At 40.7% G+C, this 15,607-nt stretch overlaps 1 pseudogene; it reads right to left on the bottom strand.

The window, feature by feature from the left end:
• Positions 1-15,607, bottom strand: part of LOC132371762 (centrosomal protein of 78 kDa-like) — a 70,180-nt pseudogene that overhangs the window by 31,205 nt on the left and 23,368 nt on the right.

Below are 15,607 nucleotides of genomic sequence, written 5' to 3'. Positions count from 1 at the left end.
AGAAGAGAGAGAGAAAGGACCAGAGAAAATATTTGAGGAGATTATAGTTGAAAGCTTCCCTAACATGGGAAAGGAAATAGCCACCCACGTGCAGGAAGCACAGCGAGTCCCATTCAGGATAAACCCAAGGAGAAACACGCTGAGACACATAGTAATCAAATTGGCAAAAATTAAAGACAAAGAAAAATTACTGAAAGCAGTGAGGGAAAAACGAGAAAAAACATACAATGGAACTCCCTTAAGGTTAACAGCTGATTTCTCAGCAGAAACTCTACAAGCCAGAAGGCAGTGGCATGATATACTTAAAGTGATGAAAGGGAGGAACCTACAACCAAGATTACTCTACCCGGCAAGGATCTCATTCAGATTCGATGCAGAAATCAAAAGCTTTACAGACAGGCAAAAGCTAAGAGAATTCAGCACCACCAAACCAGCTCTACAACAAATGCTAAAGGAACTTCCCTAAGTGGGAAACACAAGAGAAGAAAAGGATCTACAAAAACAAACCCAAAACAATTAAGAAAATGGTCATAGGAACATACATATCGATAATTACCTTAAACGTGAATGGATTAAATGCTCCAACCAAAAGACACAGGCTTGCTGAATGGATACAAAAACAAGACACACAAATATGCTGTCTACAAGAGACCCACTTCAGACCCAGGGACACATACAGACTGAAAGTGAGGGGATGGAAAAAGATAGTCCATGCAAATGGAAATCAAAACAAAGCTGGAGTAGCTATACCCATATCACATAAAATAGACTTTAAAATAAAGAATGTTACAAGAGACAAGGAAGGACACTACATAATGATCAAGGGATCAATCCAAGAAGAAGATATAACAATTATAAATATATATGCACCCAACATAGGAGCACCTCAATACATAAGGCAACTGCTAACAGCTATAACAGAGGAAATCGACAGTAACACAATAATAGTGGGGGACTTTAACACCTCACTTACACCAACGGACAGATCATCCAAAATGAAAATAAACAGGGAAACGTAAGCTCTAAATGACAAAATAGACCAGATAGATTTAACTGATATTTATAGGAGATTCTATCCAAAAACTGCAGATTACACTTTCTTCTCAAGTGCGCATGGAACACTCTCCAGGATAGATCACATCTTGGGTCACAAATCAAGCCTCAGTAAAGTTAAGAAAATTGAAATCATATCAAGCATCCTTTCTGACCACAACGCTATGAGATTAGAAATCAATTACAGGGAAAAAAACATAAAAAACACAAACACATGGAGGCTAAACAATACGCTACTAAATAACCAAGAGATCACTGAAGAAATCAAAGAGGAAATCAAAAAATACCTAGAGACAAATGAAAATGAAAACACAATGATCCAAAACCTACGGGATGCAGCAAAAGCAGTTCTAAGACGGAAGTTTATAGCTATACAAGCCTACCTCAAGAAACAAGAAAAATCTCAAATAAACAATCTAACATTACACTTAAAGGAACTAGAGAAAGAAGAACAAACAAAACACAAAGTTAGCAGGAGGAAAGAAATCATAAAGATCAGAGCAGAACTAAGTGAAATAGAAACAAAGAAAACAATAGCAAAGATCAATAAAACTAAAAGCTGGTTCTTTGAGAAGATAAACAAAATTGATAAACCATTAGCCAGACTCATCAAGAAAAAGAGGGAGAGGACTCAAATCAATAAAATCAGAAATGAAAAAGGACAAGTTACAACAGACACCGCAGAAATACAATGCATCCTAAGAGACTACTACAAGCAACTCTATGCCAATAAAATGGACAACCTGGAAGAAATGGACTAATTCTTAGAAAGGTATAACCTTCCAAGACTGAACCAGGAAGAAACAGAAAATATGAACAGGCAAATCACAAGTAATGGAATTGAAACTGTGATTAAAAATCTTCCAACAAACAAAAGTCCAGGACCAGATGGCTTCACAGGTGAAGTCTATCAAACATTTAGGGAAGAGCTGACACCCATCCTTCTCAAACTCTTCCAAAAAATTGCAGAGGAAGGAACACTCCCAAACTCTTTCTATGAGGCCACCCTCACCCTGATACCAAAACCAGACAAAGATACTACAAAAAAAGAAAATTACAGACCAATAACACTGATGAATATAGATGCAAAAATCCTCAACAAAATACTAGCAAACAGAATCCAATAACACATTAAAAGGATCATACACCATGATCAAGTGGGATTTATCCCAGGGATGCAAGGATTCTTCAATATACGCAAATCAATCAATGGGATACACCATATTAACAAATTGAAGAATAAAAACCATATGATCATCTCAATAGATGCAGAAAAAGCTTTTTGACAAAATTCAACACCCATTTATGATAAAAACTCTCCAGAAAGTGGGCATAGAAGGAACCTACCTCAACATAATAAAGGCCATATATGACAAACCCACAGCAAACATCATTCTCAATTGTGAAAAACTGAAAGCATTTCCTCTAAGATCAGGAACGAGACAAGGATGTCCATTCTCACCACTATTATTCAACATAGTTTTGGAAGTCCTAGCCACGGCAATCAGAGAAGAAAAAGAAATAAAAGGAATACAAATTGGAAAAGAAGAAGTAAAACTGTCACTGTTTGCAGATGACATCATACTATATATAGAGAATCCTAAAGATGCCACCAGAAAACTACTAGAGTTAACCAATGAATTTGGTAAAGTTGCAGGATACAAAATTAATGCACAGAAATCTCTTGCATTCCTATACACTAATGATGAAAAAACTGAAAGAGCAATTATGGAAACACTCCCATCTACCACTGCAACCAAAAGAATAAAATATGTAGGAATAAACCTACCTAAGGAGACAAAAGACCTGTATGCAGAAAACTATAAGACACTGATGAAACAAATTAAAGATGATACCAACAGATGGAGAGATACACCATGTTCTTGGATTGGAAGAATCAATATCATGAAAATGACTATACTATCCAAAGCAATCTACAGATTCAATGCAATCCCTATCAAATGACCAATGGCATTTTGTACGGAACTAAAACAAATCATCTTAAGATTTGTATGGAGACACAAAAGACCCCAAAGAGCCAAAGCAGTCTTGAGGGAAAAAAACAGAGCTGGAGGAATCAGACTCCCTGACTTCAGACTATACTACAAAGCTACAGTAATCAAGACAATATGGTACTGGCACAAAAACAGAAACATAGATCAATGGAACAAGATAGAAAGCCCAGAGATAAACCCACACACATATGGTCAACTAATCTATGACAAAGGAGGCAAAGATAGACAATGGAGAAAAGACAGTCTCTTCAATAAGTGGTGTTGGGAAAATTGGACAGCTACATGTAAAAGAATGAAATTAGAACACTCCCTAACACCATACACAAAAATAAACTGAAAATGGATTAGAGACCTAAATGTAAGACCTGACACTATAAAACTCTTAGAGGAAAACATAGGAAGAACACTCTTTGACATAAATCACAGCAAGATCTTTTTTGATCCACCTCCTAGAGTAATGGAAATAAAAACAAAAATAAACAAATGGGACCTAATGAAACTTCAAAGCTTTTGCACAGCAAAGGAAACCATAAACAAGATGAAAAGACAATCCTCAGAATGGGAGAAAATATTTGCAAATGAATCAACGGACAAAGGATTAATCTCCAAAATAGATAAACAGCTCATGCAGCTCAATATTAAAGAAACAAACAACCCAATCCAAAAATGGGCAGAAGACCTAAATACACATTTCTCCAAAGAAGACATACAGATGGCCAAGAAGCACCTGAAAAGAGGCTCAACATCACTAATTATTAGAGAAATGCAAATCAAAACTACAATGAGGTATCACCTCACACCAGTTAGAATGGGCATCATCAGAAAATCTACAAACAACAAATGCTGGAGAGGGTGTGGACGAAAGGGAACCCTCTTACACTGTTGGTGGGAATGTAAATTGATACAGCCACTATGGAGAACAGTATGGAGGTTCCTTAAATAACTAAATATAGAATTACCATATGATCCAGCAATCCCACTACTGGGCATATATCCAGAGAAAACCATAATTCAAAGAGACACATGCACCCCAATGTTCACTGCAGCGCTATTTACAATAGCCAGGGCATGGAAGCAACCTAAATGCCCATCGAGAGACGAATGGATAAAGAAGTTGTGGTATGTATATTCAATGGAATATTACTCAGCCATACAACGGAATGAAATTGAGTCACTTGTTGAGACGTGGATGGATCTACAGACTGTCATACAGAGTGAAGGAAGTCAGAAAGAGAAAAACAAATATCGTATATTAATGCATGTATGTGGAACCTAGAAAAATGGTACAGATGAACCGGTTTGCAGGATAGAAGTTGAGACACAGATGTAGAGAACAAACGTATGGACACCAAGGGGGGAAAACCATGGTGGGGTGGGGATGGTGGTGTGCTGAATTGGGCGATTGGGATTGACATGTATACACTGACGTGTATAAAATTGATGACTAATAAGAACCTGCAGTATTAAAAAAAAAGTCTTAAAAATATGTCACATTTAGTCATTCCACGTCTAGGACCTTATTCTACAGAAGTAATCCCAATGGACACAGAGATATATATACAACGTATTCACATTGTTTCTGACAGGGAAAAGCAAACTGTAAATCTAATGGCAAAGAATTGATTAAACTATGGGACATCAATACAATGGAATACTACATGATACATCATTAAGTGAAAAAGCAGGAATATGAAACAGCAAGTATACTACAATTCTATTTTTGTAATCCCTAAGTGTACAAATATATTTATAGAAAAATAAAAGACTGAAAGTGTATGCACCAAAATGAACAGTGATTATGTCTGGGTATTAAGATTATAGGTAATTGTTCTCTTGTTACTCTGTATTTTCTGTAAAGAATATACGCAACTCTTAGAGAAAGTTTAAAAGCAAAATAAAAGCCAACAGTAAAATGAGGCTTTAAAAGAAATCCTATCACAATAGTATCATGCCAAAAGCTAAGCATATATCATATTAAAAATTCAATATTTTCAATTTTAGAATTTACCTCTAAGCCATAAATCTTCACTAAGAGATTCTGCCAAAGCACTTGCACCCAGGTCACCAATGAGCGTGCTGCAGTTCAGAGTGATGCGCCTCAAACCAGCCATACAGTCAAGATCAGGTCTCCTGGAATGAAGACTCTCAGCCCAGGTTTCTTCATGCCTTCTGGTAGTCTGATACTTCAAAGATTTAATGGGATGAAATTACGATGCTTGAATAAGGAAACAGGGTGTGCCTACTGAGTATGGCTTATTATGTCAGAGATTTACACACACACATAACAAGCATATATGCCAGGAGAATCAACCTGAGAAATTAAACAGTCAGTTCTGGTTTATGAGTCCAGTGACCCAGATTCTAGTCGGTCAGTGATTAGATTCCAGCCACTGGATGACCTGCTTCTGAACAGTTATGTAAAGTTGGACAACTCAATTACAGTCTATGAATTATTTTCCTTATCTTCTAAGTCAGGGAACTGGTTCTAAATTCTATCATTGCTGAGGCTCTAAATTTCATCATTCTGTCCTCCAGTGGTCTCCAAACACCTGACTGGGCAACCCCTAAGAAAACTTTTTAATATGCATCTTAGCTTTTAGCAAATTATATACATGAAGTTCTATACATATAATGTATGTACATTATAAACTACACAGATATTTTTTAAATGATACAAAGCTAAATAGGTTCTAATATTTTCTTTTCCTAACTCCTAAGGCATTATTTTATTTATTTTTAAAAAATATTTATTTATTTGTTTGTTTGTTTGGCTGTGCCGGGTCTTTAGTTGCAGCATATTTAGTTGCAGCCGGATCTTTTAGTTGTGGCATGTGGGCTCTTAGTTACGGCAGGCACGTGGGATCTAGTTCCTTGAGCAGGGATTGAACCCAGGCCCCCTTCATTGGGAGCGCAGAGTCTTAACTGCTGGACAGCCAGGGAAGTCCCAGGCATTATTTTAAAAACTATATTTACAAAATGGATCTCACATGCTACCTAGGGTATGCACACAAACTTTAGAGGCCTGGATTATGCAGAGTCAGTTTGATGTGCCTTGGGAAAATAATGGTTTGACATTTAACCACAAGTCTTGTCTTAAAGACATTCAGTTCTTTATATTCATAAAATAAATTTGGGTAACAGGGAACACTGACTTTAAATGGAAAAAGTCTTATTACATTCTTGAAAAAATAAAAGACTCAAAGTGCCTTTGATACTCTAAAAGGAAAATCATTAGTGTCATTTTTCTATTAACAATAACTTATAAAAGCTCCAAGCAAAAATAACACCAATCACTTACACAGTGCTTAGTATGTGCCAGGCACTATTTACACAAATGAGTTCATTTAAACCTCATAATGAGGCATAGACCATAAGTGATTTGCCCATGGTCAAATGCTATGAAAAGGGAGAAAGGGAATTTGAACCTAGGCCATTTGGCTTTGGCACCCAAGTTCTTGACTGTTTTCTACCCCAGGGGTTAATGGACTTGCCTGTATAGGCTCAAAGAATTTTTTAATTTTTCAAATCTAAATCTAAACATTTCCAGCTTTCTGGGCTTTACAGTTTCTGGTGTAACTACTCTGCCCCACTGGTGTAGGGTGGAAATACCCACAACTACCATGTAAACAATGGGTGCGACTATGTTCCAAAAACACTTTCTTTACAAAACCAGGCGACGGGCTGGATCTGGCCCACCAGCCATAGTTTACCTATCCCTGATCTGCACCATCAAACTATTAAAAAGGCTTCATGTCAAATTATTAAATAACTTTAGGCCTAAATACAGTCATTATAACCACTGTAAAGTTGTTAAGGCATTATTTTAAAAACTGTATTTACAAATTGCTGATGTAGTGATTTTTATCACTTTATAAACTACAGCAGCTAATAAACACTTGATTCATTTAAGTCTTGAAGACTATAATGGCATACTTTCTTCACAGTATCACAATCAAAGTTTTCAGTAACTAAAAATACATAAAAGTATTATTATGTATTATATATTAAATTTCTTATTTCTAAAATTAAGTGGACTATCTTTACTAAATGGTAGAATCTCAAACTGAAAACTGGTCATATTCTTTCAACAAAACGAAAGCTGCACTCACATGTATTAAAAGACAAACATTAACTGCCATATGTATCAATATGTTAATGTGCTTCAATCACATGTTTTCATGGAAGTTTAAACATAAAATCACCTTTAAGATCTTGAACATGTGATCTGCTCCCTGCCATTTCAAATTACAGCCCATGAAGTCTACTGTCTTAAGATTGATAGAGTTCCTTATACCTTGACAAATAACTGAAAGGAAAAAAAAAAAACCACACACACAATAAGATGAAGAGCCTATACATTTGTCAGTCTTAACTTATTTGCTTTTCTTGAGTCAATTGGAGATTTATAGCCACATTCTTAAAATCATTAACTACAATCTTCCCAAACAGGTAATTGATGAACAGATGCATTCTAATACTTGTCAGTAACAAAGTGTTATTCCACTTTACAGAAACAGTTTAATTCTTTTTAGATACTAAAACTGAATACACTGAATACTGGAAACTTTATTTCCAACTGCTAAGTAAAGTACTACGTACCTTTTGAGACATAGGAAAAACCTAAAAAGCATATGACTCTTCCTATTTTCATTTCCAATGATACATCCCAACCTTGATGATCAATCAGCGATTTAAATGTCAACTATAAACCCAGTATGTTATGAGGTGCTATGCAGTATACTAGAGCAATATGAGAGAGAGTACCTCAAACCTTCTGTTCCCTCAAATTGAAAGGCAGGCTTCCTGACCCCTGCAGACCACTACTGGACACAGGGAACGCACACTAATGTTTCAGGACCCTAATCAACAGTCACCTGCTTTGTGATTACTTCCATGACACACCCTCACCAACACCACTGACTTTGCTGCTCCTACGGGACGTTACATATATTTCCTTTTTTAACACATACCACAATGCATTATAATTATGACTACAGATAGATGTTCTAAAAATTTAAAGAGAATGATGACTTTTTTGCTCTTTACATCTTGCTTTTTCCCTTCCCATAATATTTCTTGAAGAGAAACCATAAAAATATAAACAAACACAAAACCAAGAAAATAGGCAAAATGTGTGGTTTGTGGCTTAACACAAACTTAAGTAAAATTAGTTCTGACACTATCCAGCATGACAAACTTCCATGGTACAAATGAGAATGGACCAAGGTTTGAGCAGGTACAGGAGACAATCCAGGCATGAACAACACCAAGAAAAGGTAGACAGGATGCAACGTAGGGTGAAGGAAATCACGAGACCAGTCTGATGGGAAGAGACTTAAACAAGACTGAAACTCACTTTCTAAACCTCCATCTCCAGTTGGACAATTCGCAAGACACAGGTGCACAAAAGTGGCCAATTTATTCAATCCCTTTAATGGGGAGAACAAGTTTAAAATTCCATTGCTTTAGTTTGCCCCAAAAGCAACTATCAAATGTTGGCAGGACACGATGAGGGCTTACCTTTGTTAACATAGTTAAGTGTCTCTCTCTCAGAACTAGCCCATTTAGCTCCAGGTTCCTTAGCGCACCCGACGCACTTACACAGCAATTAAGAGCTTTACACAAGTGGAAGGTCACATCTTTATTTCTTATCTCAGGAACACGACTTATGAAAACTTTATTTCTGTCAGAACCTAAAGCAAAATTATTGTAAAATGAGTGATTTAAACCATACATTTTATCATCATTAAAAAGTGTCTTAAAAAAAAAAAGTATCTGCTCTGTGCTAAGGATTAGAAACAACTCCTGCCCTTAAAGCCTTCTTTAAGGAGGGACATGTGTAAACTCAAAATTTCAATCACATGAGATAAAGAAACATAACCTTTATGCCCAGAGGTTCATTTGGAGGCAAAATGTTATATCGAAGTGATGGCTCCATGATAACCCTGAAGTTGAATCTAGAAAGATGAGGGTATGCAGAGTTGGAGTAGGAGGTGCCTTAACTGCAGAGTAGCACCTGTGCAAAGAAACTCAAGGCTGACACCTGCTGGGCACAGTAAATACTGCAGGTGGCAATGACTAAAGGCCAGGGGTCCAAGTGTGAGAAGAGGTAGAAATGAAAATAGAGATGTTGGCTGAAGCAAGCCTGGGAGAGAGCATGGCTTGTATCCCACAGGTGATGAGCCCTGGGGCTACTACTGGCTGAGTAAGGGTGCCTCCACTGATTAGAAAAAGGTGCCCCACTGCTGAAGGACCGATTACATAAAGGAAGTGATCACAAAAAGCTCCCCTTCTTCAGGGTCAAAGAGCCCCATGAGGCTTGGCCAAGCACAGTCCAGGCTACACGCCTCTGTGCAGAGTACACGCTGGGTGGCTAGTATGCACTAACTCTGTGTGGGCAAGCCATTAGCAGCATTATTTTAGGCATATCCTTTATGTTAGAAGATTAATCGATCCGAGCAGGCAGAGGAAGTTAGAGGAACTGAGCCCAGGGGCCACGAAATCACCCAGGACCTTCTGCCATAGTCAAGGCAAAATGTAATATGGATGAAGAAGCAAATTTAGGAGGAGGCCAAAATCTACAAGCTGGACCCACCGGATGCAAGACATAAAGAAAGTTCAGTGAAGGAACTCTGAAGAGAATGGGCTCTGCAATAAATTTTTCTTAAATTCAATGTAAAATATTAGGCAAAATTAAGTACAGTGGCCTTTAAGGTCCCTTCCAGCTATAATTTCCTTTGATTTCTACATTATTACTCTGTTTAAGTAAAGTCCCTTCAGAGATATAGAACAGTTTCTACACCTGAATGGTATGCAAAGAATAATCTGACTTCTCTTCACCAGGGGATGAGTTGAACTGCCCTTGCAGAAGAGATAACAGATGGTGTGAACCACAGATCCTAGAAGAGGGGCCAGGCACACGATAAGTATTCAGCTTTTTGAAAACAAATGAACAATCATTTCCTCTCCTAGATCTTCACACCATTCCTCTGCTGGCTACTTTCTCTCAGCTTATAAACATCCTCAAATATACCCATTAAAAAAACTCTCAGACCTATGATTCTTTGTATCGTCTTGTGGGTAACCTAAGTCTCTCCCATGCCTTCAAACACCTGTCCTCCCAAAAAGCCCAGATCTGTACCTTGGGCCCAGACCCATCTACCAGGCCCCTCTAAAGCACTGAAGATGAAGTAAGATCCTCTCCTCACCTCCAATCCCTTCCTACTGTGCTCTGTATCTCACAAAAAGATGCAGCTGTAAATTGTCACCCACGCTTGCTGCCCTCCCTTTTCTAACTGGTCACCAGGCCACACCCATTCTGTCTCTGATCTCCAAAATCCCGTCCAACCTTTTATAACTTAAGTGGGACCCTTAGATTACAATTCACCCTGCACCCAATCAACTGCCTTCCACATGGAGGTCCGAGTGAGCCTCTAAACCAGAAGTCCATCTCATTGTTCTTCAGGGTTTCCCACAGCCTTCAGGATAAACATCCAAACTTCTGACAGGACAAACAAGGCCCCTTTCTGTTGGGCCCCACTAGGTTTCCAGTATCAACTCTCATTTCTTTCCCAAACCCTGAGTTCCAGTCCTGTACCTTAGTTTTGCCATATTTTCTTATATTTCTCAAACTCTGACACACACTTCTCCCTTCTGCTACCCCAGGAGCTTCTACACATCCTTAGAAAGGATGGCACCTCCTCCAAGAAGCCTACCCTGAACTTTCCCTTCTAAGATTCTGTACTCTGCAAATGGGAAAGGTGGGGGGGAGGGATAAATTAGGAGTTTGGGATTAACATGTACACACGACTATATATAAAATAGATAATCAACAAGGACCTACTGCATAGCACAAGGAACTCTACTCCATATCCTATAACAACCTGTATGGGAAAAGAATCTGAAAAAGAATGGATATATGTATCACTGAATCACTTAACTAACACAATGCTGTAAATCAACTATCCTCCAATATAAAATCAAAATTAAATTAAAAAAAAAAAGATTCTGTGCTCTGTAGCACCAGAACTCACTTCTTCCAGAGCGCTGACTACTGTGCTTGTGTTTACCTGCCGCCCAGTAGAAGGGAAGAATACCTAGGGCAGAAGCATCGTCTCCAGCAGACCTTGGTTCTGACAACTCATTCAAGTGCCAGGATACTTTACACACATAACCTGCTTAATTAATTCTAAGAACCCACAGAAAGAGTGGTTTTTAATGTCATTTTGCAAGTGTGGGGATTGCAGTTCAAATGTAACCTGCCCAGGCCACAGAGAGCATAAGCCCTGGAATTCAAACCCTAAGCTGCCTTTACACTGGTGCTCTTCCCACTACATGATACGACTATTGAAAAAATACTTTTTTTTCCTGAGCCCTGTTTTAATGGAAAGGAAATGAAGCGGGGATATATCCATTTCCTAATCGCTTTGGCGTGTACCAGGCAAAGTCATTCAACAGACCAGGTAACAGCTGTGCAAAAATTAATGATGCTCCAAAGTGCGCTAAGTGTTCTACATTGTAGAGCCTACAAGCATTAACAGAGTGAGTCCTTGTAACCGCCACAAAGAGTGGGTCCTGTTAAGCCCATGCTACAGATGAGAACACTGAGACCTAGAAGCCTTAAGGCATTTGGCCGGGGTCACCGAGCTGGCAGGAGTCCTAGGCCGCACGCCCCATCTAGTGCACGCACACCCGGGCACTGGTTCTAGTGCCCACCCTCCACCTTGCACCATCCAAAACCCCGCTTCGCAGCGCCCACACGAGAGCCCCTGGAAGCGGGAACTACAAACCTGTCTTGCCAAGCTGCGGCTGGAAGAAGCTCTGGATACAGATCAGGGGTAGAGGGTGCTCAGGAGCGGCGCCCAGTCCACCCGGCAGAGGCGGTTGGCGTCAAGTCCAGCAGGCCCTCCCACAGGAAAGCGCGCACGGCGGGCAGAGGCACCAAGTCCTGCAGCGCAAACAGGTCCTCACAGTGCGAGAAGTCGGCCGCGCTGTCCCGGCGCAGCTTCACCGAGTGATCATGGCCCGAGCGCGGCCTCGGGGACGCTGGCTGCGGACACGATGCCGACACTCGCCTGGGGGCCCCAGCTCGCCTCCCGGCCCCTCGGGCACCCACCGCCCAGCAACTGCAGCCCCGCTGCGTCCGCAGGACCGGCGTCGCAGCCAGAAGACATACGGCCACGGACCCCAGCTAGGCCGGCCCCTCCAGGCCCCTCTCCCGCGCCGCCCCCGTCGCTGGCTGTTGGCACCATCATCAAAGCCCTCCGCGCCGCAGGGCTGCGGTTTAAGCCTCCCGGCGGGTCCATGGGGGCGGGGCTAGAGGACGTCTGCGCGCTCGCCGTGCGTCCGCACGCAGCCCCGCCTCCCACGGGGACCTGACCTGAGGAGCAGGGGCGGGAACTTAGAGACTAAGGCAGCGCGAAAGGTAAGAGGTGTGGAGAATTTGGGGTTTCCAAAAAGCGTTTGCTGACTCATCCAAACAAAAGTGAGACCTGGTTGTATCAACTCATTTTAAAAGTAGTTAAACTCCCGCTAAGTGTCTGCTCGCCCCGCCCAGGAGAGAGCGTGCACTCCGTGAGGGACACATGAAAGGCTGAGTGAACATCTGCCTGTGGTCCGTTACCTGGTGCACGAGTGTGTGAATTTCTGTGAAGAGTTCTCAATTTCTGTAGTTTCTGCTGACTTGACACGGTGGTTGGCAAATGGTGACGTGTTCCATGCATTCAGGACATGATCATGGTTACTAATAACCACTTTGTTTTGTACTGACAACTCCACAGAGAATTTACTACTGAATATCCACTTTACAGAAGAGAAACTGAGGCGTAGGAAGTGAAGTGACTGAGTAAGAGGAAGGACTCAGGCAATTGGTGTTAGTAAATTAACCCTTCAAGGAGGCCGTTAGACCGCGGTGGCTCTAGTGATGCGGCCCCCTCCATAAACCAACCAAAATCTAAGCCTGTCAACGCCTCAGGGTGACGAACACCGTTGAGGACAACCAGTCACAAACCACCAACTAGGCTTTAAAGCTATAGCAAACCAGTCTTTTCCTTGCTTTGCTTCTGCCCTTTTAAAGTAAAAATCTCTGCAGCTCTTGTGGCTGGAGTGCTCCTCACCACTTCCGCTTTGGTGGTGCCTGAGTTGAATCTATTTTTGCTCACATAAAGTCTTAAAATTTTAAATATGCCTCAGTTTGTCTTTTAAGATTGGCCTTAGAAGTTGGATTTGTGTCCAGTTTCTAGAACAGTGGTCGTCCTCTGGTCAGGCCTTAGGCGTTACGTGCACAACATTCCTCTTCTACCACCACCTTCTGGATACCTCCACCCACTACCAGCAATCGCGCATCAGATCCCCTAGATGTGGTCAGCAATGGGTTTTACATGCAGCGTGCTCACATTATAACATCGCAGACACTCCTCCGTCCTCCAGCCAGCGTGTGAGGTGAACCATTACCATTCCTGTTGAAGAGCCTGCTGTAACCACTTTCCCAAACACAGCCACTCTCCAGCTGACCCTGGGTAACCACTCATCTGAACTTGGTCTCCATCACTGCCGTGGATGTCTTTATATTTAGGCTACATTTTTAAGTATTCTTAAACAGCATATAGTATTCTACTATGTTTTCTCTTGTTACTTGCTTTATTTAGTGTTATCTTTGCTCGGTTCATCCATGCTGACACGTAAAGATCTGTGTAGTTCATGTACTTTCCTCGCTATGTAGGATTCCCATGTAGGGAAATACAATAATTTATATGTGTATTTTCCTGTTGATAGACATTTAAATTGTTTCCAATTTTCAGTAGGATTTCTGTTTGAAAAAAATTTTATATAATTTTTAAAGGTTACTTTACATTTACAGTTATTGCAAAATTTTGGCTATACTCCCTGTGTTCTACAACACATCCTTGAGCCTATCGTACACCCAGTAGTTTACATCTCTCACTTCCCCACCCCTGTATTGCCCCCTCCTCCCCCTCCACACTGGCAACCATTAGTTTGTTCTCTATATCTGTGAGTCTCCTTCTATTTTTTTAAAATTAATTAATTAATTAATTAATTTATGACTGTGTTGAGTCTTTGTTTCTGTGCGAGGGCTCTCTCTAGTTGCGGCAAGTGGGGACCACTCTTCATCGCGGTGCGCGGGCCTCTCACCATCGCGGCCTCTCTTGTTGCGGAGCACAGGCTCCAGACGTGCAGGCTCAGTAATTGTGGCTCACAGGCCCAGTTGCTCCGTGGCATGTGGGATCTTCCCAGACCAGGGCTCGAACCCATGTCCCCTGCGTTGGCAGGCAGATTCTCAACCACTGCGCCACCAGGGAAGCCCCATAGTGCCTCTTTTAAATGAACACTTACTATGTGCCAACACTCTGGAGTTTTACGTATATTTCTTAACTTATTCTTCCTCTTATCATTTCCTTTAATAGATGAAGCAACAAGTTGACAAATGCCTTGATAAGCTAGTAACTGCAGTTTAAAACTTCATATCACCCCAGAGCTCTGGGGAAGCACATGAATAGTAGAGAGGGTGCCGTCTTGGGCTGGCCTGGTCTGGAGGTTCTCCCTTCATCCCCCCACGAGGGAAGCTCAGGTTTTCCCTGGTTCTTGACCAAACCTGGTGATGTCGCAGGCCTGGCTGCATGTGCAGTAGTTTGCACCAAGGCTCCAAGGCAGGGGATGAGGTGGAGAGCGATGAATCCCCACCTGGTTTCTCTTCAGAGAGAGAAGGTTATGGCCCTTTCCTGGATGTCTGCTTCTGGGTGTCTCCTTCTTTTTTATTATATTCAGTAGTTTTTTGTATTTTTTAGATTCCATATTTAGGTGATATCCTACAGTATTTGTTTTTGTTTGACTTATTTCACTTAGCATAATGCCCTCCAAGTCCATCTATTTTGCTGCAAATGGCAAAATTTCATTCTTTTTTATGGCTGCATAGTATGCCATTGGTTATATGTACCACATCTTCTTTATCCATTCATCTCTTGATGACACTTAGGTTGCTTCCATAACTTGGCAATTGTAAATACTGCTGCTCCGAACATTGGGGTGCATGTATCTTTTCAAATTAGTGTTTTTGTTTTTTTCAGATATATACCCAAGAGTGGAGTTGCGGGGTCATATGGTAGTTCTATTTTTAGTTTTTTGAGAACCCTCCATACTGTTTTCCACAGTGGCTGCACCAATTTACATTCCTACCAACTGTACCAGGGTTCCCTTTTCTCTACATCCTTGCCCACATTTGTTGTTTGTGCTCTTCTTGATGATAGCCATTCCGACAGGAGTGAGGTGATACCTCAGTGTAGTTTTGATTTGCATTTCCTTGATGATTAGCAGTGTCGAACATCTTTTCATGTGCCTGTTGGTCATCTGCATTTCCTCTTTGGAAAAATGTTGATTCAGTTCTTCTGCCCATGTTTTAATCAGGTTGTTAGTTTTTTTGATGTTGTGTTTTATGAGCTGTTTCTATGTGTTGGCTATTAATCCCTTATTGGTCCTATCCATTACAAATATTTTCTCCCATTCAGTGGGTTGTCTTTTCATTT

Source organism: Balaenoptera ricei, chromosome 1 (genome assembly GCF_028023285.1).
Source record: "Balaenoptera ricei isolate mBalRic1 chromosome 1, mBalRic1.hap2, whole genome shotgun sequence".
Classification (NCBI taxonomy): Eukaryota; Metazoa; Chordata; class Mammalia; order Artiodactyla; family Balaenopteridae; genus Balaenoptera; species Balaenoptera ricei.
The sequence above is the reverse complement of the archived record's forward strand: the minus strand, read 5'-3'. Positions and strand labels throughout refer to the sequence as shown.